The sequence below is a fragment of the Suncus etruscus genome, chromosome X, assembly GCF_024139225.1.
Source record: "Suncus etruscus isolate mSunEtr1 chromosome X, mSunEtr1.pri.cur, whole genome shotgun sequence".
Classification (NCBI taxonomy): Eukaryota; Metazoa; Chordata; class Mammalia; order Eulipotyphla; family Soricidae; genus Suncus; species Suncus etruscus.
This window is the reverse complement of record NC_064868.1, coordinates 7,691,597-7,715,617: the sequence shown is the minus strand read 5'-3', so window position 1 is coordinate 7,715,617 and position 24,021 is coordinate 7,691,597. Positions and strand designations below refer to the sequence as shown.

The 24,021-nt window shown below is 38.4% G+C and overlaps 1 protein-coding gene and 1 pseudogene across 1 annotated transcript in view; both read left to right on the top strand.

The window, feature by feature from the left end:
• Positions 1-24,021, top strand: part of CDKL5 (cyclin dependent kinase like 5) — a 155,319-nt gene that overhangs the window by 31,652 nt on the left and 99,646 nt on the right. The gene's annotated exons all lie outside the window — the stretch shown is intronic.
• LOC125999357 (gap junction alpha-1 protein-like) lies at positions 1,629-2,302 on the top strand (annotated as a pseudogene).

Sequence of the window (24,021 nt, the reverse complement as noted above, 5' to 3'; positions counted from 1 at the left end):
CACTCAGCTCCTCTTTTGAGCTCATAGCACAGGACTGTGCACTGCTTTTCCTTGCAGAGGAAGTCCTGGAATCAGCACATCGGGACATTCTTGGGCTCAGTCATCTTCAGTCTCTATGGTCAGTCTCTTAGCACAGACATTTCCTACTTGTATTGCTCTGCACACCGTCCATGCTATCACGCCTCCTTCCCAACCCTCCCACTGTTGCTTCCACCATTCTGGAACTGTCTTTAGTAATCTCTTTCATGGCCAGAATCTCCCTTTGTCCTCTCCCCTGTTCCTCTCTTGTCCCTGCCAGCAGGAGTAACAGAGACTGCCCCTGCTGCTGCACTCTGGATCCCCTGAACTTCAAACTTCTATATTACCCCCTACCCCCCCACTCCCACCCCCTTCAAAGTTTGGCACGTGTTCTGTTACAGGACACTTTGCTCACTCTGCTTGGCTGACTCTATCCTCAGTGGTTTCTGTGTCCTTATGTTTGTCTGGGTTCTTAATTTTGTTTTAGCCTGGGGGTGTTTCCAATTTGCAATCCTATATTCACCTATTTGCTTAACCCTTTTTTCAGTAACTCTAAGTTAAACCTTCCACTGCACTTTCTGAAGTTGGGCCCAATTTACATTGGATGCCTTTGTTGTTTTTCTGAATGTTGCAGAAAATAATTGGTTATCGTATAGTCAATTATTTTAGTGTTAATAAAATACTATGATTTTCCCTAGTTGCTGATGAGCTCCCTGTAGAATAAAAATAAAAATATATAAATTTCTACAAGTTGGGTGAGGCCATCCCCAGCACGGTGCCTCTAGCCCCTTCAGCTGGTGGGTCTGAAGATGCAGAGTAACAATAGAGAAATAATTCATAAGCAGTTAGTTAAGATATTCATTGAAGTAGGCTCACTTTATTTTCTAGGCTTTTCTCTGCCATTTTTTGCCCAGCTCTCTCTGCATCCTATCCCATCTCTTCTTCTAAGTAGCTCTGTTTCTAGCCCCCAGGCAGAACCAGAGTGGGGGAATGCCCCTTTAATACTGGTAGGTGTTTACATACCAAAAGAAGGGGTTAGGGAAAAAAGGAAGTAAGAGGGAAGGGTTCACCTTACAGTTTCCCAAGTGAAAGGATTTTATTTTACTCACAAATACGAGCCAGTGCCCAGTTCCTAAGTATTGGGCACCTAGCAAATACAAATGAATCATGTCCAAATGAATATTGTTATCTACTGTGGAGACAGTGATCCTAACATCTTTGAAGATGAAGCAGTCCATAAAGGCACATGGATCTCTAATCCACTTTTTTATGTTTAAACCTTTATCTTTGCAGAGGGCTTTATTCTAGAATTGAAGAAAAACTATAGATGGGCCAACTTTATCTCCCCATTTGTATAACTTATTCTCTTATTTATGTAGATTTATTTTTCTTTGAGTAGTTCTCACCATATTTGAAAATGAATCCACTTAAGCTTATCCCAGGTACCAGCAAATGTCTTGTCTTGTTAGAAGAATCTAGCAAAGCAGCAGATTTTTAAACTGTGGATGGTTCTTGAATTTACTTTTTCATTTTACTTCATCCTCCAAGGAGCACAGTTATTGGTGTGTCTGCCTCACTTACTTTAAGTGAAAGAACAGGGAGCAGGCAGCATGGGTGACTGGAGGGCCTTAAACCAACTCCTCTAACCAGTGTTAGACATACTCTACTACTGGAGGAAAGGTATGGATCTCACTCCTTTTCATTTTTCACATCTTTTTACTTGGGACAGCCATTGAGTCAGCTTGGAACGATGAGCAGTTTGCTTTTTGCTGTAACACTCAACAGCCTGGTTGCGAAAATATCTGCTACGATAAATCCTTCCCAATCTCACACATGTACTCTGGGTCTTACAGATTCTCTTTATGTCTGTTTCCACATTCTTGTACGTAATTCATGTGTATTATGTGCTGCAAAAGGAAGAGATCTTGAATGAAAGAGCATGAACTCTTATCTGTCCCCAAAAGTGGTGCTAACACTTTTGCAGAAAATAGCAATAAAGAGATGTAGGTATGGCATTGAAGAGCATAGCAAGGTGAATATGCGAGGCAGCTTGCTGGGAGCCTATGCCGTTGTCTTCTCCATTCTCATCGATGTGATCTTCTTCCTGATTCAGTGGCAAAAATATGGATTCAGCCTGAATGTGATTTATATTTGTAGACAACTTCCTTCTCCACACAAGGCTGACTGCTTCCTCTCTCGCCCCACAGAGAAAAGCATCTTCACTCTCTTTATGCTGGTAGTGTCTTTTCTGTCTCTTGTTTTGAACATTATGGAATACCTCTAGATCTCAATCAAGAACTGTCATGGCAAATTGAGGATCAGAAGAGCAGCTCTGACCTCTATGCATTTAGTGAGCTGAGCACTGCCAGTAGATCATCATCGGCTCTTTCTCTCTCTTACCCTGTGGTCTTCCAGGGATAAGTTGATTATTGGAGACAGAATGAGGCTTTTGGCTACAGTAATGAAAGGAAAGAACCAAGTTGTTCAAACACAATGGATAATATGATCTAATGTGTTTTTCCTTAGGGTGTGAAAAGGAGCTTCTACAGAACCTGTAGTTATTCCCATGAAGTATGTTTCAAGAGCAGAGAAACCCTGTATCTTTTAGTCCGAGGGAATTCTCTTTCTAATTTTCCCAATATTTACTATGCCTATGAAAAACAAATACAAGAACAAAACCAAAAAAAAAAAAAAAAAAAAAAAAAACCTTGCCACACCAGCCCACCTTTCTTTTTCTTTTCTTTTTTTTCCAGTTCGTTCTTGTGGTTATTGTTTGGTTGTTGTATTTGTTGCTGTGGTGCTTTTTTGTAGTTCCTGGTTTTGGTCTTTTGTTTTTTTTTTTTGTTTTGTTTTGTTTATTTTGTTTTTGTTTTGTGTTGTTTTCTGTTGTTGTTTTTTGTTATGTTTTTCTTATTTTCCCCCCTTTCTTCTTTTTTCCTTTTTGGGCCATACCTGGCTCAGGGGTTGCTCCTGGCTATGCACTCAGAAATCGCTCCTGACTTGGGGGTACTATATGGGATGCTGGGGTATCGAACCGAGGTCCATCCTAGATCAGCGTGTGCAAGGCAAACGCCCCACCACTTGCGCCACTGTCCAGACCCTCCGTTTCTTCTTTTTAAATTGATATTTATAACCTCTAGACCAGTGGTCCTCAAACTATGGCCCGCGGGCCACATATTGTATTTATTCCCATTTTGTTTCTTCACTTCTAAATAAGATATATGCAGTGTGCATAGAAATTTGTTCATAATTTTTGTTTTTACTATAATCTGGCCCTCCAACAGTCTGAAGGACAGTGAACTGGCCCCCTGTTTAAAAAGTTTGAGGACCCCTGCGACGAACTCCTCCCGGTTTTATGTTTGTTTTTTGTTTTTTTTTTCTTTTTCTTTTCTTTTTTCGAACAGAACCACTTAACTTGAATCATCTTATTCTGCTTCATAAATTGAAGGGAAAATGAATGGTACCAGAACCAGTCATATGAACATTGGGTAGAAATAAAAAAGGATCAGACTCAAACAGCAAACCCAAAGTCAACGACAACAGAATCATACCCAATCTTCAACAAGCTATACACAGAGGGGACCAGTTATACTAGCAGTCTGGAGGACAAAGGACAGAGATGCTGGGAACAGGGGTGGAGGGAGGACAACTCTGGTGGTGGGAATACCCCTGATTCAATGTCACTATGTATGTTAAATATTACTGTGAAAGAGTTGTAATTCACAATAAAAATTATTTTTAAAAAAGGTCAAATGTGTCAAGAAGGAAGCATCTTTTATTCATAGGCACCATTTTTCCTTGTGTCTTCCTCCAAAATATGTAAAATTCTAAAAATTAGAGTCACTGGTCTCTAATTATTGTAGACCAGCAGCTATTTCATAGAGCTAGCAATCAAGCCTGTTGCCGCCAGGCCAGACACAGCCTAATGACATAAATACCTAGTCATTCTTGAGAGTATTACAGTTCTATACAAATGTTAAAGAACAGGAAGGTAAAGTACCAAATGGAGATAGTACTGAGTAACTTCATCTCATGACAGCATGACAAAGACAAACTATCTTGGTTCTCAGTTGGGTGTCTGGAGTAGGAGAATTAGGAGAGAGGAATTCATCGAGCTACCTTTGTAGATTTAGAATTCATGGGCTTGGAGTGAATTATTTGATTTACCAACTGATATCTCTAATTTCTCTCAGAATGGTTCAGTTAAATATCAGAGAGTGTTAAAGATTTGCCACAGATTGGTACAAACAGGTTCAATATAAACTATATACATATATAGTCTGTATCTGCATAGATTTTTAATAATGCATCTATGCTGTTCAAATTGAGCTTTTTTTCCTGAATTTTGTGATGGGAGCCAATATTGCATCATCCCTACTGTGAAAATGAAGTATTGCTTCCTCCTCTACCCCTAATGCATTCTCTCCGGATGCTAGTTCTATTCATTATGCTTTCTTTACTTTTGGAGAAAGATTTTCTTTTATCTGAAATGTAATCATTATTGCTTGAATTTAGTGCTGCAAGCAGAGAGAAACCAAAAAGAAATGCTTAGTTGGACTATTAAATGTTTCACATGATTTTTGTAGTAACCGATAGTGTTTTTTTTTACTTCATCCAACTTAAGAAACCTTACATAAAAAGTGTTATTTCAGAACTTGTATTCTGTTGTGTCTTAGCAATCTGTCATTTGGGGTGACTAGCATTTTTTTGTTTGAAAAGTAAGGGAGTTGACAAAGGATTTATTGTTATCCATGTAACTGAGGTATTTGAAATACTCAGGAAATAAATGAATCATTTCTTTTATATATAGATATACATATATACATATTTAGAATCTCTTCATACGGCTACAAAAGATCATACAAGAAGTAAGTTATTTGCCTTCTATGAGACTGATACAACTTTGACCACTGACATCTCATGGTCTCCTGACAACTGCTGGGTGCAACCCCAACCCTATCTCCCAAACCTCCCTAAAATACAGAAAAATTCATGGATCATTGATTGAAATGCTGTGCTTAATGCTTTATTATTTAAAATAATAACTTTATTCTTGCATGGCAGATAAATAAATGGTTTATCCAATGAAAAATGCTTGATTTTAACAGTTCACATTAAATTATTCTCATAGTCAACTTTATTGCTTGCAGCATAGACCTAGACCACCATGAAATTAAAATAATTCTTTATTCAGTAACCTGATAACCCCCAAGACATGTAGCTACACATTTTTTTTTCTCCTAGTGTTTTGAATTCTTCAGTGGGGAATCTTTATCTAAGTATACTATAATCAACTATTTAGAAATGGAGTTGTGGTGACTACATTATACAGAAGGTTTTAATATGAGTATTTTATGTTATATGAATAGGATTACAAACACAACCCCTCCTTTCAGATGTGCAAACTCTGTAGTCAGCTCCCTTTTCCTCTGATGACTATTACTCTTCATCAGAAGCTTTCTGTTATTCTACTGCACACCAGAAGGAGAATGTGGGCACAGTTTCACATAGAGCCTGCCAGTCTACATCTTGTTTAAGCGTTTTATTTCAAAAACTAACTCTCTTGGTTTGCTAAAGAGCCTTTCTCATTGACTTTCCATAAGCCCTTGGCATACATACAGGATTTGTTGAGCACTGCAAAACTTCTGAGAATTTAGAATCAAATTGACCATTTCCTCAATTTCTCTCACTTTCATTTATATATGCTGCTTGCTTTATTTTCTAACATGCTTCTCTTGGGGGACTGGAGAGAGTACAGGAAATTAGGATGCTTACCTTTATTTTTATTTTTTAAAATACTTTATTTAAACATTGTGGTTACAAGGTCATTCATAATACAGTTGTTTATTTTTCCAGTTACAAAGCTGTTGCTGATTGAATTTTGGTCATACAGTGTCCCATACCCTTCACCAGTGTACATTTTCCAACACCAATGTCCACAGTTTCTCTCTCGCCCTCCCCCTGCCTGCTGCTTGCCTGAGGCTGATCCCTGTTTGAATACCTAAGCACTTTAACAAGATCAAGTACTGGGTACTGAGTACTGCCAATTATGGCCCTAAGGCACCCTGCCCAAATTAATAAAAGAAAATATGTGGGCAGAAGAGACAGGTACAGGGGTTCAGGAGCTTGCCTTGCATGTGGCTGACTCTACTTTTATCTCCAGCACTGCGTATGTGCCCCCACCCCCCGCGCATCACCAGAAAAACCCTGAGTGTTGAGCCAGGAATGAGCCCTGAACAATGCCTGGCGTTGTCTTCAAATCACAAATAAATAATTTCTCTTGAGATCACTGTAAGAGGAAATAGATCCTGATTATTTCATTTTGAATTCTTTTTTTTTTTTTTTGTTTTTGGGCCACACCCGGTGGTGCTCAGGGGTTACTCCTGGCTATCTGCTCAGAAATAGCTCCTGGCAGGCACGGGGGACCATATGGGACACCAGGACACCTTTGGTCCTGGATCGGCTACTTGCAAGGCAAACGCCGCTGTGCTATCTTTCCGGGCCCCCATTTTGAATTCTTATAGTAGAATGACATATCTGTTTCTGTCACTTGACTACCAAAGAAATAAGAACAATTTGGAGGGGTGCATGTTTGGGCCACATCCCATGATGATATTTGAAGGTTTTTGTGGTTTTGAGGATAGAACATGGGTTAGCTGCATGCAAGACCTTACCTGCCTCTGATACTATTTCTTTTGCCAGAAGTGGAGGATTAGAGAGAATTTGGGCATGGGGCTTGTTTTTGGAGGTGTTTGGGAGACATATGTCATACAGGGAATTCAAATTGGGGTTGGGCACATGAAAGGCACATGCCTTAATTTCCTGTTCTATCTTTCTAGCCTAGAGCATTTTTATTACAATAAACCTTCGTGCTTTGGTTTAGCACAATAGTCATTGTCATCTCCCTCTTCTTCCTTCTCCCTAACCACGGGAAACTACCAGTCTGCTCATCCCTGACAATTTTGTCATTGCAATGGAATGATACAGTGCATACATTTGTGGGGTGCATGGTCTCACAAGTGGAGCCCAAGAGGGGACCATTTGGATAGCAGTTTAATGCAAAAGCCCAAGTATATGATGCTGCTTGGGCCCTGTCATGCAGGGGATTCCTGGGCTACCCCACCAGCACAGGGGATGTCCAAGACCACATCTAGTGGTACTTGGGGCTTTTAGGCTGTCCAGTGATGCTGGGGGAGTGGACCATGTGCTGCAAGGAATCAAACCAGGGTCTGCCACATTCCAGGCAAACACCCTAATCCATACATATACTAACCCTGTGAGTTTGAGTCCCACCATGCCTCAATGGATGTTCCATTGCTCTAGCTTTGCTGAAAAGTCTGTTCTTCCTTGAATTATTTTTGCAGCGAAATTACTTTGACATATTTGTGTAGCTCTTTTTTGGGGTCTTCTGTTCTTATACATTGATCTATGTGTTCTTCTGCCAGTATTTCACTGTCATAATTCCATTTATGGAGCTCTGTGTGAGATCTTAGCACCAGATATAATGACTCCTCCCACTTAATTCTGCTAGTTTCCAAAATTTCTTTAGCTATTCTAGGTTATGTGCCTTTCCATTTCAGTTTTAGAATAAACTCAGCCATATATAGGGAACAACTTAGTGGATTTTTTAATAGGAGTTTCATTAAAACTATATGACGGAGTATTAGGAGAAAAATCTATTGCATTTCTTAACACTTAAGTATGCTATATTTCTTGAATTATTTAGGTCTTCAATTCATTTAATCAACATGGTTTTCAGAATATGAATTTGTGCATATTTTGTTAGGTTTATATGTTACTGTATAATTTCCTTGGGTCAATTTTGATGGAATTTTGCTTTTAATTCCTACGTCCATGGCTTTATTGTATATAGAAATGTGATTGTCTTTGTGTGTTGCTCTTATATCCACAATCTCACTAAAGTCACTATTTTTGTTGTTTTTAAAATAAGTCCCTTGGGATTTCTTCATCAAAGGAATGTGATCTACAAATATGACCTTGTGTTTTTCCTTCATTTGTAACTTGGATGTTTCTTATTTTGTTTTCTTGGTTTGTTGCTCTGATTATAACTTTCAGTGATGTTAACTAACTGTGTGAAAAATGGATATTTTATTTCAGATCTTAGGAGGAAAATCCAGTCTTTCACCCTTAAATACGATGTTACCTGCAGCTATAGTTTTGTAGTTAGTATTTTTAAAGTTGAGGAAGATTCCCTTTATTTCTAATTTGCCTGTTTGTCGGGTTCTTGCCATCATGATAGCTATGATCACATGATTTGCTTTCTTTATCCATTGATGTGGATTTTAAATGTTGAATCAGCCTTGCATATTTCAATAAATTTTTCTTGGTGTATAGTTCTTTTGATACATCTTCATTTATGCATGTACATTCTGTGGTTATTTCTAACTTTTTATATACACTGGTTTCGATTGGTCAGTAATTCATGAGGCCTTTTTATGCATGAGTTCAGGAGAGATGTGGATATGATTAATGGCTTCTTTGGTTTGTGTTTGCTTGTTTTTATTTTGGGGGCCTATTTTGCTGTTCTCTGGACTACTCATGATTCAGTACTTGGGGGACAATGCTATGCTGATGATTAAAATGGGTTTGCACATACAAAGCATTCAGACCAGCCCTTTGAGCTGTATGTTCGTTGTCAGGTTTTACTATCAGCATATTAGTTGTCTCACAGAATGAACCAGGTAGCGTTTTTTCCTTATACTTATTTCCAGAAGAGATTGTATAAAATTGTCCATTTGTTATTTTTATTTTTTCTTGTCATTAAGGTAACATGTTTATTACGGGATGTCAACATTTATAGCTTTACTAGACAGTGACTGGAACTCCCCACCATCTCAAATGCCCTGTACACTCTTCACCAACATTATATGTTACTTTTAGGACATGTCTTTGTTTAGTTCTTTAAATGTCAATGGAGTTTTCCAGTGAACCCTCATAATCCTGAAAAAAATGTTTTGTTGTTTTGGGGCCACACCCAGTGATGCTCAGGGGTTATTCCTAGCTATGCGCTCAGAGATCTCTCCTGGCTTGGGGGACCATATAGGATGCTGGGGATCGAACTGAGGTCCATCTTGGGTTGGCTGCATGCAAGGCAAACGCCCTACTGCTGCACTATCACTCTGGCCTCCCGAAAAAAATTTTTATTGGAAATTTGTAAGGCTGTAAATTCAATTGATCAAATAATCACACGATTATTAAGTTGTTGCTTTCATCTTGCTTAAGTGTCTATTCAGCAAGTTATTTTCTTTCATGTTACTTTCCTTTCATTGTGGGTGAAAGTGAAGAAAAAAGTTCTTTTCCCTTCATTATTGGTGATGGTGTTGCAGTGTTGGGGTTGTAGACACAGGCCTAGTGGTAATGCTTGCACATGCTTAGTTGCTGCACTTGCCAGAGTCCACACTTCCAGATGTGGCTCTCAGTCATGGTTTTAGATGCAGTCCTCACTGTGGGTCGCAATCCCTTTTTGTGATGGTCACACACACAGCTGAAGTATGTGTGTGAAGTCATTTGCAGTGCCACATCACAGGGGCTGCCAGATCACATGTGGCACATGTATGATGTGCAGGTTTCTTTTTGTTCTTTGTTTTATATTGAGAATGAGCTGACTTCCAAATTCTTTTTCTTTTAATAATAATAATAATAATAATAATAATAATCTTTATTTAAGCACCACGATTACAAATATGTTTGCAGTTGGGTTTCAGTTATAAAAAAGAACACCTCTCTTCACCAGTGCAACCTTCCCATCACCAATGCCCCAATCTTCAGCCTCCCTCACCCCCTCCCTATATTCAAGACAGGCATTCTATTATTCTATTTCTCTCACCATTGTTATGATAGTTGTTAGTATAGTTACTTACCACTCTTTGTTTTTTTTATTTAAACACCTTGATATGCTGAGTGAAATAAGTCAGAGAGAGAGAGAGAGAGAGAGAGAAAAAACGCAGAATGGTCTCACTCATCTATGGGTTTTAAGAAAAATGAAAGACATTCTTGCAATAATTATTTTCAGACACAAAAGAGAAAAGAGCTGGAAGTTCCAGCTCACCTCAGGAAGCTCACCACAAAGAGTGATGAGTTTAGTTAGAGAAATAACTACATTTTGAACTGTCCTAATGAGAATGTATGAGGGAAATGGAGAGCCTGTTTAGAGTACAGGCGGGGGTCGGGTGAGGAGGAGGGAGACTTGGGACATTGGTGATGGGAATGTTGCACTGGTGATGGGGGGTGTTCTTTACATGACTGAAACCCAAATTCTTTTTCTTGTAGATGAGGGCCTTGATTTTTGTCTTAGGAGATATTTTTGATATTTAGAAGATTGATCTTTGGATTTCTTTGGATTTGCCTTTTGCTGTATTTACTCAGTGCTTAACTTTCTAAATCTGTATGTTTATGTATTTTCTAATTTGGACTTTTGCAGACATTGTGTTTTTTCTTTCTGTATTCATTTTCAAGTGCTTTTCTCTTCTTGCCCTTCACCTTCTCTCTGGAAGTCCCATAACACAACTGTGTCATCTCATGCTGAAGTCCCACAGTCTCCTGGCCCTCTGCTCATTTCCCGTCTTTCTTCTTTCCCTGTGGACATTCAATGATTTATATGCTACCTTCACTGATCCTTTCTTTTCTATTCATTTGAATCTAATTTTAAATTTCAGCTACAGTTTCCCCCCTGAACATTTCAAATACTATTTCTGGTACCTCCCATTTATTTTTCTGGAAATACCTGTTTTATTTGTTTCTAGTGTTATTTGTAATTAATTGCTTCTTGAATTGTTCGTCAAATGGCGGTGTTGACAGCCTTGTTCAATACTGCCAATATCTCCCATCCAGAACCTCAGTGCCAACATCTCTTCATTCATGTCAAGGTTTTCTTGGACTTTGGATGATGAGGGATTTCTGTGGAAACCAGGATGCTTTGGCTATTGTGTTATTAGTTAGATCTTATTTAACCATCTGTTTGATCCTGCTTTCTCTGACACTGCTCTGGCAAGTGAGCGTGATGCCAGATGGGAAGGGAATTTCATCTTTGTCATTCCCCTTCCCTCAACACCCAGGGGTTGAAATTCTTGTCCTGATGCTGTCTGTGGGAGCTGACTCCCTGCTAGGCTGTTAGACCTGTTAGACCACCTGGCTGGGAGGACAGGAAGACTTTGTTCCTGCCTCCTGTGTGACCTCCAGTAACATCCTCAGGTAGAGCTCAGCCAGGCTTTCCCTTGCCCCTCAGCTGGTGTGAACAGAGCCCAAGAGTACCCCGTGTAACTGCTTCCTCTGCCTGGGATCCTTTTCTGATCCTTGAACTTGAGAGAACAAGCTTTTATTTTTGTTGGAGCTCATTTTTGTTTGTGTCCATGGATGTTTCTGGGCTTCTTGGTCATGCTGGCCTCCCCAAAGCAGAAATGTCACTCTTCCTGCAGCTGCCTCCTTGCAGAAGGGGCTGCAAGCCAGCAGAAGGGCTCACTGATTTATACTGCCTTATTGCCTCTGCTTTGCCCTGTGAGCACTGCATGGCAGGGGCCAACGAGCTGTTACTGTTGCTGCTGGGAAGGAAGTAACTTCAGTGACTTTCCTCTGCTTGTCCCACCAGCTGACAGGCAGCACCTTCTGTCATTAGACTAGTCTTATCCAACTGGTTGTATTTGATCTCTCTGTGTGTGTATGTGATATTTTGCTGGACCAAGGCTTGTTAAACTTGTTAAATGCTTCTTGAATTGTTCGTCAAATGGCAGTGTTGATAGCCTTGTGCAATACTGCCAACATCTCCATCCAGAACCTCAGTGCCAGCATCTCCTGGGTCCCTCCTCATTCATATCAGGGTTTTCTTGGGCTTTTGAATGATGAGGAATTTCTGTGGAAACCTGGATGCTTTGGCTATTGTCTCCCATTTGCCTAAGAGATTATTCCAAATCACAAGCTGTATACAAAACAGCTACCCAGAGCAAGCATTTACTGATTAAAAAAAGTCACAAAGATACTTATTTTAAAACAAAGTTTTAAAAAAAATACCTGTGACCCATGTAGGGTTTAAGAAACTTGGCCAGGGACTGGAAAGATAGTACTGAGGGTAAGGTGCTTGCCGTGCATGCAGCCAACCCAGGTTCAAACCCTGGAACCCCATTTGATGGCCTGAGCACACAGCAGGAGTAACCCTGACCATTGGGAGGAGGGAGAGAGAGACAGAGATAGAGAGAAGCAGAAGAGAAGGAACAAGAAAGAAAAGAAAGAAAGAAAGAAAGAAAGAGAGAGAGAAAGAGAGAGAAAGAAAGAAAGAAAGAAAGAAAGAAAGAAAGAAAGAAAGAAAGAAAGAAAGAAAGAAAGAAAGAAAGAAAGAAAATATCTAGTTCAGAGAGGACAGATGATAGGTTTTCTTCACCTATTTTATCCTAGTTGTTTTTATTTGTTAATTTTTTGTGTTTGTGTTTGCATTTTTTTCATGTGTGTGAAAACAGAATTTTCTTGGTAAAAAGAAAATTTTTCTATTCATCTCTTGTTGTCAGAGAAGATCAGGAAATCTGGTGATGCCCTGGTAATCTTCCATCCCCAAGCTCTTCACAGTTGCACTTCCCTTCCTTACTATCATAGTTTTATATAAGATATCATTATATATATATATCTTTTTATAAATGTGTATTTATATATTTTGTATATTATATACATATATCTGGCTTATATGATTGTAGCATTATGTCTTCTAGTCTAAGCAATTATAGAAAGTACTGAGACAGAGCCTTTCCCTTCAGAGACTTCACTTTTCTACAGTTAAAAAAGACCTGTGAAATGGATTTTCAATGGTCCCCATGGAGCATGAGTAGATAACACTCACAATTCTTGATTTGAGAAATAACACTAATTCTAGCTCCACACCACTTGGCCTCTGGTATTGTTGGGGTTCCCTTGTTTCCCATTGGCCCTGAAAAGTGAGGTAATGATCATTGGTTTCTGAGGTGTTGGGTGAGGGGGCTTGCCTTCATAACCTTGCTGTTACTATGGTTACTTCTGCTTACTATTTGAATTTTCACTTGGACTGTGGCCCAGGCCTCTAAGTGGCAATGTTTCCCTGGGCCCAGCTCTCCAGGCTATAGTGCTTAGCAGTCACAAAATAATCTTTTCTAGTACAAGTCCAGTGTGAAGAATGGTCTGTCTCATGTACAATTTGCAGTCCCTCCAGTCTCCAAATCCTGGAGGGACATTCAGTCTCTTTGACTTTAATCTGTTAGATGTGAAGTTCAACATCACTGCCATTGTATGTATGGGCTTTGTTAACCATATTTAAAAAGTTATAGCCTCATATTACATTTATTTATATATGTGTGATATTTTTGTTACTGTATTTGAAATTTTGTTCAAATGAAGGTAGTAGAATAACTAGAAAGACGTGATCTACAAGTCAATTAGAGAAATATTGTTATTTGATTTAAATTCAGATTTAGGAACTTACTGTTAAGTATTATGATATAGCTATAGTCTTCTATTCAGGAGATTCATGCTGTGCGTGACCTTGGTTTTCCAGTGAAAATGTTTAAATTTTTCCATTTTTTGTTCTGTTCCTTATAAACACAGTACTGAATATACATTTTGTCAGTGTTTGTTAGAGACTAGTGTACAATTTCTTCTAAAGTCATTTACTAATTTGTGTTTTTCTTATCATTAGCTCTGAAATTTCACAAGAACTATGTGATTTATACGAAACAATTTATGTTTTTCAAAATTTGTTGATTCATCACATATAGAGTTTGATTGCATTTATTTTTTTATTTTATAGACTTTGCTCCAAATTAAGAGAAACCATGAGAGTGAATTTTAAAACTTAAAATTAATTCATTATGCAGAGATTTGTAAAAGAGTATTGCTATCTGAAAATGCTGGGGTGTTCTCAGTGTGGAGGGGGATTGAGGTGGGCAGGCCAAGTCCCCACCATGCCAGATTGGGTAGCTGCATCCACACTGCACAATTGAAACCATGTCAACGACCCAACTTCACCTCACCTCTTTTCCACTGATCTCTACAGGGACACCTGACCAAAAAAATTTCCATGCATGCCAATTTATTGGCTAAGAACTCTGAGTCTTCTCAGAGTCTTCTCAGAGTGAGGGCAGGCAGCTTTTCCCTACCCCTGTGTATTTCCAGAAGCCCTGACAGCCACAGACACATCCACAGCCACCACTATGTTAGCTCTCTGGTGCAGTTCCACAGTTCCTGGAGTTTTCCTGGTGCATGGCTGCATATGCAGTCACACTACACCTCAACTTATTCTAATACTGACACCCCAGTAGAAATGCACCAAATTAGATATGGGAGTAGTACAGAAGCCACTTAAGGGGTCAACAGACAAAATCAGTAACACTGAAGGCTCAACTAGCAACAAGGCAACTTAATGACTTCAATGACTTAATGACCCTATTGTGAGATATAACAACCTTTACAAATTTTCTTTTACTGAATGTTCTCCCCCCATAATTTAATTAACATTTAATTATATAAAGTAATTATTTTGGGCCTACCAATTGGGCAGGCTTGGGGATGAATGGGAAACTAGGAACACTGGTAGAAGGAATGTTACACTAGTTGTAGGATTGGAGTTAGAACATGCACTATCAGAACCAACTGTATTATGAACAACTTTGTAAACTACTACTGTGTTTAACAAAATGAAGGGATTTATTTTTTAAAAAAAGTACATGCTATCTTGAGTTCTTATAGTTGTTTAGGACAAAAAGAATGAGTATAGTGTAGTATTTGCCCTTGAGGAGTACACAGGATGTCAGAGAATGAAAATGAAAAACAAAAAACAAAAAACAAAAAACAAACCAAAAAAAAAACAAATGAAAAAAAGCCCAAGCCATTCACTTCAAGATTCAGTGGTTGACCCTTTTAATAAGATGATAAGTTAATTATATTTTGCTTTTAGATTTATAGCTATAATAATATAGTAGAATAGAGAATAGCTTACTTATATCTTATCTGTTATCTCAGATATCTATTGCCTCATCTCTTGGTTATTTTAAGTTTCATCAGAGTTATTTAGAACAGCAGAACTGCCAAACTTTTCTTCCTACCCTTTTGGTAGGTTTTTCTTCTAGGAGCATGGACTCAAAAGATGCACTTGGGCTCATGGGTCTTAATTAGAGTCCTGGCTAGGAAGCATATCAGAGTGGCAGATCACAGATTTCAATGTGGTTTGGTTAAGAGCTTGCTATGAAGCATGAATATGACAAATGAGTGAAAGGAAATAAAAATACATTTATTTTAAAACTTACTTTCCATTAAATTAATTTGGCATGTAACATTTTATAAGTCTGCTGCTCTTTGCACCATATGTTGATTCAGTGCCAGTTAGAACTTTTATTTTATATATATGCTCTGCAAATTTCATAAATTTATTGATGAATAAAGGCAAAGTAGATTTAATCATTCTTTTTGTTTTTGTTTTTGCTACATCTGACAGTGATTAGGGAAGTCCCTGGTTCTGTGTTCAGAGACCATATATGATCTTGAGGATCATACCCAGGCCTTCTGCATGCAAAACATGTGGCCCAACCCATTGAACTAATTCTTCAGTTCTCAGAATCAGACATTCTTGAGCACTGATTTTATTTTTTAATTTTTACTACTATAACAAAATATATCAATATTTTTATTCACAAATTTATTTTTCAATACATTAATTGAAATACAATGATCATGTTAAATAGTGATTTTTTTTTGGTTTTTGGGTCACACCCGGCGGTGCTCAGGGTTTACTCCTGGCTGTCTGCTCAGAAATAGCTCCTGGCAGGCATGGGGGACCATATGGGACACTGGGATTCGAACCAACCACCTTTGGTCCTGGATCGGCTGCTTGCAAGGCAAACGCTGCTGTACTATCTCTCCGGGCCCAAATAGTGATTTTTTAACTTTACTGAAGGTACTTTTTAAAATATAATTTTTATTTTAATCATAGTAGCTTACATTATCATTGACAATAATATTTTAGGTACATATTAACATAAAATCAGGGGAATTCCCATCACCGAATTGTCCTCCTTACAACTTCGTTTCCATCCTGCCTCCCATATCCACCTCCCTCATCCCCCGGGCTGCTAGAATGAGTGGTCCTCTCTGTGCCTAGCTGACTACTTAGTGGTCCTACACCAGTTTGGTCTTGGTACCTCCCTTATTTCCCAATCTAGTTGGGAGGCGGGGCTAGATAGTTCAAGCTATGTGGTTTTGTTTGAAGAAAAGAAAAGTAATAAACTGGGGTAAAAATCAAATGTGCCGAAAATGGGCAGAGTCCTTCTAGAGAGGCTCTCATCCTTGGTTTGAGAGAAGAAGGGGAAAAAGAAGGTGAAACACCACAACAGTATGAAAAAGAAGTGTCAAATAAAATATCCAGTGGGCCCTCCAACATTAAAGATAAGCACCACATAAAAGCCATGGCCTTGAGATGAAAAATATGTCATAGTGCATAAAGGAAGAAGAGAAAAGAAGAAAAATAAAATAAAATAAATAAATAAAAATGGAGACAAATCCTAGGATCAGAGAAAAGACTAAGACCGCCAACCACAGAAAACAGATTAAAATGACACTGAGGGAACAGAACTTCTAGAACCACAAAGAAAGACTTCATCATAAGTTCCACTCCTTAACCTGTGCAGATACTGAGATCTCTAGATACAGAGGTCTGACTTTATCACCCAGGATGGAGCAGAAGTATTCCATACACCACAAAAGCACCAAGGGGAGAGTAAATGAACCTGAAAGGAGTTTATAGTTAAGTCCATGACAATATACTTCAAGGGGGGAGAAACCCTGTATCTCTTAGGCCAAGGGAATTCCTTTTTGAATGACCCCAATATTTACTGTGCCTGTGCAGGAGTGAAAAAAAGGCCAAAAAGTACAAAACATTTTTTATTTTATTATTATTACTTTTTAATATATTTATTTATCTAGTATTCTTTGTTTTGGTGTGGTTATGAAATTGTTGTCTCCATTTTTATTTATAGTGATTTATTTTTGTACAACTTAAGATTTGCTAATACTTGGTGATATTTTGGCTTTGTATTTTACTTAATTTTTATAATTTATTTTTTATAAATATTTAAGCACCATGAGAGCACTGATACTATTACCATTTTTGCTCTACCAAACCTATCCTTAGCAGTAGAGAGAGAGAGAGAAAGAGAGAGAGAGAGAGAGAGAGAGAGAGAGAGAGAGTGTGTGTGTGTGTCTTTTTTTGTTAGGACTCTGAGGAAGCAGTGGACAACTTGTTTCTATAGCAACTCTGCTATTGTTAGCCTTATATTTACTCATACATGACAAACTTAAGTATACTTACTTTGATGACATCTACATAACTTGCTTAAAAAACTGAACATGGAATTCTATAGTAAGCTGCCTCCATAATACTAATTGAGTAGAATATATCTTCTATTTGTTTTGTTTTGTTTTTTGGTTTGTTTTGGGGCCACACCTGTTGATGCTCAGGGGTTACTCCTGGCTATGTGCTCAAAAATCACTCCTGGCTTGGGGGGACCATATGGGATGCTGGGGGATCGAACCACAGTCCGTCCTAGGCTAGCACTTGCAAGGCAGATGCTTACCTCTACTGCCACCGCTCCGACCCCATCTTCTCTCTATTTGGACTTCATTAACTTTATTGATCTTTATTCTATAAGTTAACATTTTCTTGTTTATAATTTTATCATTCTATGGAATATTTATATATCTATAGGAATAATATTGACCAGTGAAGACTTCCCAGATTTATCAGGATTAGTAAAGTCTTCATGAGCTCTCATATGGCAAGGATGATAATGTCTTGCAGACTCACTGACGCACCATCAAGCTGCTCCTTGACATATATGGCATGAGGATTAATGTATGACACCCAGATATGTAGGAACTGTGATTCTAAGACTGGGTGAAGGTTATGTTCTTTGCAGGAAAGGGAAGTCAGTCAGTTCTAACCTGTACTGTGTTTCAGGGCCTTGCCTTTGTTGCAGAAAAAAGAAGACATATAGTATAAAAAGTTTTCCAAGGAAGATGACATAGAAAACTTAGATGTTCTTTGGGGAATCTAGATAATCTTGTATATATGCGATTTTTAAAAAAAGACTTTATTTAAAACCATGGTTTACAAAGCTGTTCATAATACAGTTGTTTTGAGAATTGAATGTTTCAACACCAATCCATGACCAGTGTGATCTTTTCTCCATCATTGTCTCCAGTTCGCCACCTATCCTCCATACCTGCCCTCTTTTTTAGACACAAAATAATTTATCTTATGTTTCCTGTTAAAACTAAATGGCTGATGTAGTTATTGAAAAAATTCAATAAAATAAAATTTGTGAAAATTGTTGGAGCTCACAATGAGGTCATTAAGTCTGAGAGTTTACTAAGCTGTTTATTGCTAGTTGAGCCCTTTGTATTTTTAATTGAGTTTACTTGGCTTCTACGTTACTTTCTCAGCTAATTTGATGTACTCCTACTGGGCTGCCAGTATTGTAGAATTTGGAGGTATCATGCAGCCACATATGTGGCCACATACTCTAAGAACTCAGTATTTGTAGAACTAGACCTACATGGTGTTAGCTATGGTATGTGGGTTTGATTTCTGGGGCTTCTGGCAGTATGGGGTAAGGGACAACCTAATTCTCCTATTCTGAGAAAAACAACCTCAGAGTTTTCCATTTGAAAACCAGTGTACCTGGAATTATTTTTACTGGGTTGGTGTCTCTGCAGAGATTAATTATGGGGCGGTGAGGTTGGGCTGTAGGTTGTGGACATAGCTGCCTGAGTTTTACCAGGATAGGGCTCAGCCAACCTTGCTCCCGAGGACACCCCAGAATTTTCAGCTGGAAGAGCAGTGTACCTCTGAACTTTAGTGGCTTGGCTTGTATCTCTTCTGAGCTTAATTGAATCTCTGAAGCTGAGTTGTTTAATTTACGTTCAAGCTGCTGTTAAATGTATAGCGGATGGGGCTTCCAACAGTATGGGTATGTGGTTAGGTGGTGGTGGTAGGAGGCTTCCCATCCCTACTTTGAGAAGATTGGGTTTGAGTTTTTCTAAGCACAGGATTGATATTCATGAGGAAACTGGGTGGGCTTTTCTAAAATAAGTTGGCCCCTTGGGTAGTGATTTCTTGGTTTGGAATTGTCATGGGTAATGGGGAAGTGAGTTATGGTAATTTTATTGCAGTTATATTATAATGAAGTAAAAGGTCAGGCTCTGGGCAAGTTGTCTGTAGTTATTTTTTTTCTAGTTCCAACCAGTTTGTCCACACAACTTCTGTGGTTCTTATGATTAACAGAGGGTTCAAAGAAAGTAATCAGAGGACCCACATGGAAGTTTCCTAACTCACTTACCTGCCTAGAATGCCTGTTTGATATATCTTTTGTCCATAAATTGGTTTCTTTCTTTTGATCTTTTTTCCTCATTATGGCTCCAAATAAGGGAGTGGAAGTAGGGCCCAGGAGATAATAAGTGGCTAATGCCCATTCCTAACAAGTGACCAACCCAGATTCAGTTTCCAGCTTCATATGGCCCCCAACACCACTGGATACAATTTTGAAGGTCCTTGAGGTTTGTTGGGTATGACCCACGAGGCTCCAGAACCACTTGGGGTGGCTTGAGTGATTTCAATCCATAAGGCCTGAGCAGCATTTCATCCTCGGCCTTTGCACTGAAACATTTGTAAAGAACCACAAAGAAACCCAGGACTCCTGAATACTGTTTGTGAATCTCCTCATCTCTAAAAGAGAGTGGTGTGAAAGCCACTGTGCAAGAGAATGCCTTTTAAAAAAAAAGTGAAAGAAAGCACTTCCCAGTATCAGTGGAATGTGGGCAGAAGAGGCAGTTGGAGCAGCGGTGTCTTAACCTCCTCTCTCCCCTTGTAACACCACAAGCTCAGAGAACTGAAAATTCTGGCTTTGGGAACCCATATATTGAGGGCAAAAATCAAGCCTGAGGGAACCCCCTACCTCCTCTTCTTGAAATTGCCTTGTAAGGTTGCATCTTACCAGTGAAACAGTCTTATAAAGTATGTCTTGATAAGGTTAGGTGGAGAAAGAATTCCTGGGCTTCCTTCAGCATCTGAGTAGATTCTAAGAAATTACAACTTTGCCACATACAAACTTAGTTGGGTTGAGGGGCATGTGATTATCAATGTTATGGTCAGTGACCAGGTCTTAGATATGATGTATTGAGTCTCAACATATGGAATCTGTATCCTTAACACCAATTAAAGTTTAGACGTTTCCCAATTATATCAGACAAGACCTCTTAGGTTGTTAATTAGGAATACAGACCTGAGTGTTCATGGGGCTTCCACATAAGGATCTATGTGAACCTTGATTTACCACAGTGAAATTCTGTACCTCCATTTATATACAAACCTCCAATTGACATAATGGTAAGAAGCAAAGAAAATAATCAGAAAAACTGAGCATTTACAAATTTCAGTCAAGGTAGGAAATTAGGAAGCAATGTTAAATCATTTATAGAAAATTATAAAATTCCATTGTCTTGACACATCTTAGGTTTCATCTTTGAAGATAGAGTTCCAGCATTTAAATGTAAATTTGGAACTCTTTGTTCACTATTGAGCACTGCTTAAGTTCAATGATTGTCTGATTGAGGTGGTAGATTGCCTGCATTTGGCATGCCCAATTAATGCTATCTTTGTTTCAGTTCCTTGATCAGTAAAATTAGAATTTTCATTTTTCTAATTATCTACTCATTGTTAAAAAATAAGGGAAAATGAAACAAAATTGTAACACAACTGCACAATACATAATAGCTCTTATAACTAGCTGCCATGCTGTCTGGCAGGCATTATTACCAAGGGAATTTTCCATTCCTTTGCTGATATAGCAAAGTCTGCCTTTGTTGTCGATGAGATAGCTTGAAAGCATTTGCATGTTATGTCTGAACATGAGGGTTATATGAAAACTAAATGTATCTTTTGTATGATCTACAAATCAAATTGTTTTGGCAACTCAGTTTCATGTTTTTATTGAAGAGTTTTTGTTTTTTTTTCTACCACACAGGCTAGTGAAAATTGTTCTTCAAATGCTCAATATTTTATCTGAATAACGAATAATTTTCTATTTTTAAATTTTATAAGTGATCTAATCAATAATATCAACATAGGATAGAATAGTGTTTTTAACATTTATATACCTGTGGACAAGCACCAACTTGTGAACTACTGAAGTAGACAATTTATACTATGTGAATTATATTTAGAAGGTTGATCTTTTAATTTGCTTTTGAAATATAATTTGCATACAAGAATGTAAACACAGAAGACCCCTTTATCCATGAAGATTTTATTCCAAGACTCCAATTGTTGCCTAAAACCCCAGATAGTACATAACCTTATTTAGAATACTGGTTTTATTCTGTCCTACATATAACATGCATACATTTGTGGTAATGTTTATTATATAAATTAGGCACAGTAGGAACACCACAGAGTGGTGGCGTGGAGTGGTAAGGTGTCTGCCTTGCTGGTGCTAACCTAGGACAGACCGTGATTCAATCCCCCGGCATCCCATATGATCCCCCAAGCCAGGAGCAATTTCTGAGTGCATAGCCAGGAGTAACCCCTGAGCATCACTGGGTGTGCCCACCCCCCAAAAAATAGGCAGAATTTCGTGTTTTTCCACTGTCCTGTCTCCTGAACCTCTTGGGAGTGGGCTGAAAATGGCCCAGAAAAATAGCTCTCCCAGAGGCTCTAGAAGAGCACTTTGCTTCGCTTCGTGGCCATGTGCTCTTTCTAATGAAAGAACACCACTGCAACAAAAAGAAAAAAATCACTCTAGGAACTGTGCTGGATCACTGTGCTGGATCTCTCCGGACTGTCTTCTCTGCCTCATGCTCGGGCCTAAGATTTGATCTTCTGTGAGGCTTCATCCACAGAGGGTTCCCCTTCCTTGGAGGTGAGTCGACCCACCCTGAAAGGGCGGAGCCAGAGGAGCATGGCTGCACACATCATTTAGCCAATGAACACCACCACAACACGTAGAAAAACCCACAAGTGTGACAATGGGGAAACAACGCAGGCCAGCATCAGACATAGAGAATGAAGATGACATATCTGATGACCAGAAAACAGCCAACCAACTAATCAACCTCTTTGATAAGGAGTTTAAACAAGAAATATGGAAGATGCTCAAAGAACTCAAAGGAACCATGGATTGAGTTGAATAGAACACTAATAAGAACCAAGAAAATATGAAGACAGAAATCAGAAAACTCCAAACTGAAATAACAGGTCAAATAACATGGCCTGAAAAACTCAGTAAATGAATTGAATGAAAAAATGGATAAGCTCTCCAAGAGGGTAACAGAAGCTGAGAATAGAATTAATGTGGAAGTTGAGATAAATAATAACTCCATACAGCGAGAGAGATTGGAAAAAAACTTAAAGCAAATGAACAGACAATGGAAAAATTAGTCAAAGAATGTGAACAGATGAAAATAGAAGTTTATGATAAGCTCAACAGAAATAACTTAAGAATCATTGGAGTCCCAGAGACCCAGGAAGAAAATTTTCAGGAAGAATCAACGGTCAAGAACATCATTAAAGAGAAACTTCCAGAGCTAAAGAATATATGCGATCAAATCCTGCATACCTGAAGAGTACCAACCAATAGAGACACCAGAAAAAATACCCCAAGACACATCCTAGTCACAATGATGAATCCCACAGATAGAGACAGAATTCTGAAAGCAGCAAGATCAAAAAGAGAAATTGCATCCAAGGGAACATCCTTGAGATTTACAGCAGACTTGTCACCAGAAACACTCAAGGCCAGAAAGCAGTGGTGGGACATAGTGACAAAACTCAATGAAATAAATGCTTCAACTAGAATACTATACCCAGCAAAACTTACTTTCAGGTTTGACGGAAGAATACATGGTTTCACAGACAGACAACAGCTCAGAAACTTTACAGAATCAAAACCATTATTAAGAAAAAAACTTAAAGACCTACTTTAAGACAGGACTGACCAGAAGACACACCAAATTTTGATATAAAGATGGCATTAAATCCTAGGACAATTCTTTCTATTGATATCAATGAACTAAATGCACCAGTTAAGAGACACAGAGTGGCTAAATGGATCAAAAAACTCAATCCAACCTTCTGCTGCCTACAAGAAATGCACCTGAATAGTCAGAACAAACATAGACTCAAAATAAAAGGCTGGAGGAAAATCATCCAAGCAAACAACACCCATAAAAAAAAGTTGGAGTGGCCATACTAATATCAGGTAATGCAAACTTTATACTCAGGAAAGTTGTGAGGGACAAAGATGGACATTTTGTATTAATCAAGGGGTATGTACAACAGGAAGAAATCATAAACATATATGCACCGAATGAGGGGCCAGCAAAATATTTAATACAGTTGTTGACAAATCTGAAAAATAATATCAATAACAACACAATAATTGTGGGGGACCTCAACATGGCTTTGTCAACACTGGATAGGTCAACCAGACTGAAACCCAACAAGAATATACTAGACCTGAAAAGAGAAATGGAAGAAAGAGGCATGGTAGATATATATACGACAATCCATCCCCAGAAACCTGGATACACATTTTTCTCCAATGTGCATGGGACATTCTTCAGGATAGACTATATGCTGGCACATAAAACATACCTCCATAATATCAAGAGGATAGATATTTTTCAGGCTACCTTTGCTGACCACAAGGCTCTGAAATTATATCTGAATTCCAAAGGGACACAGAAAAAAAATTTAACACCTGGAAGTTAAACAGCCTCATACTGAATAACCAGTGGGTCCGAGATGAAATCAAGGAGGAAATAAAACCTTTCCTGGAAAGACATGATAATAAAGACACAAACTATCAGAACTTATGGGACACAGCAAAAGCAATACTGAGAGAAAAATTTATAGCTTTGCAAGTACACATCAGGAAGAAGGGGCCTACCTGAATAGCTTAATGATGCAGCTCATAGAATTAGAAA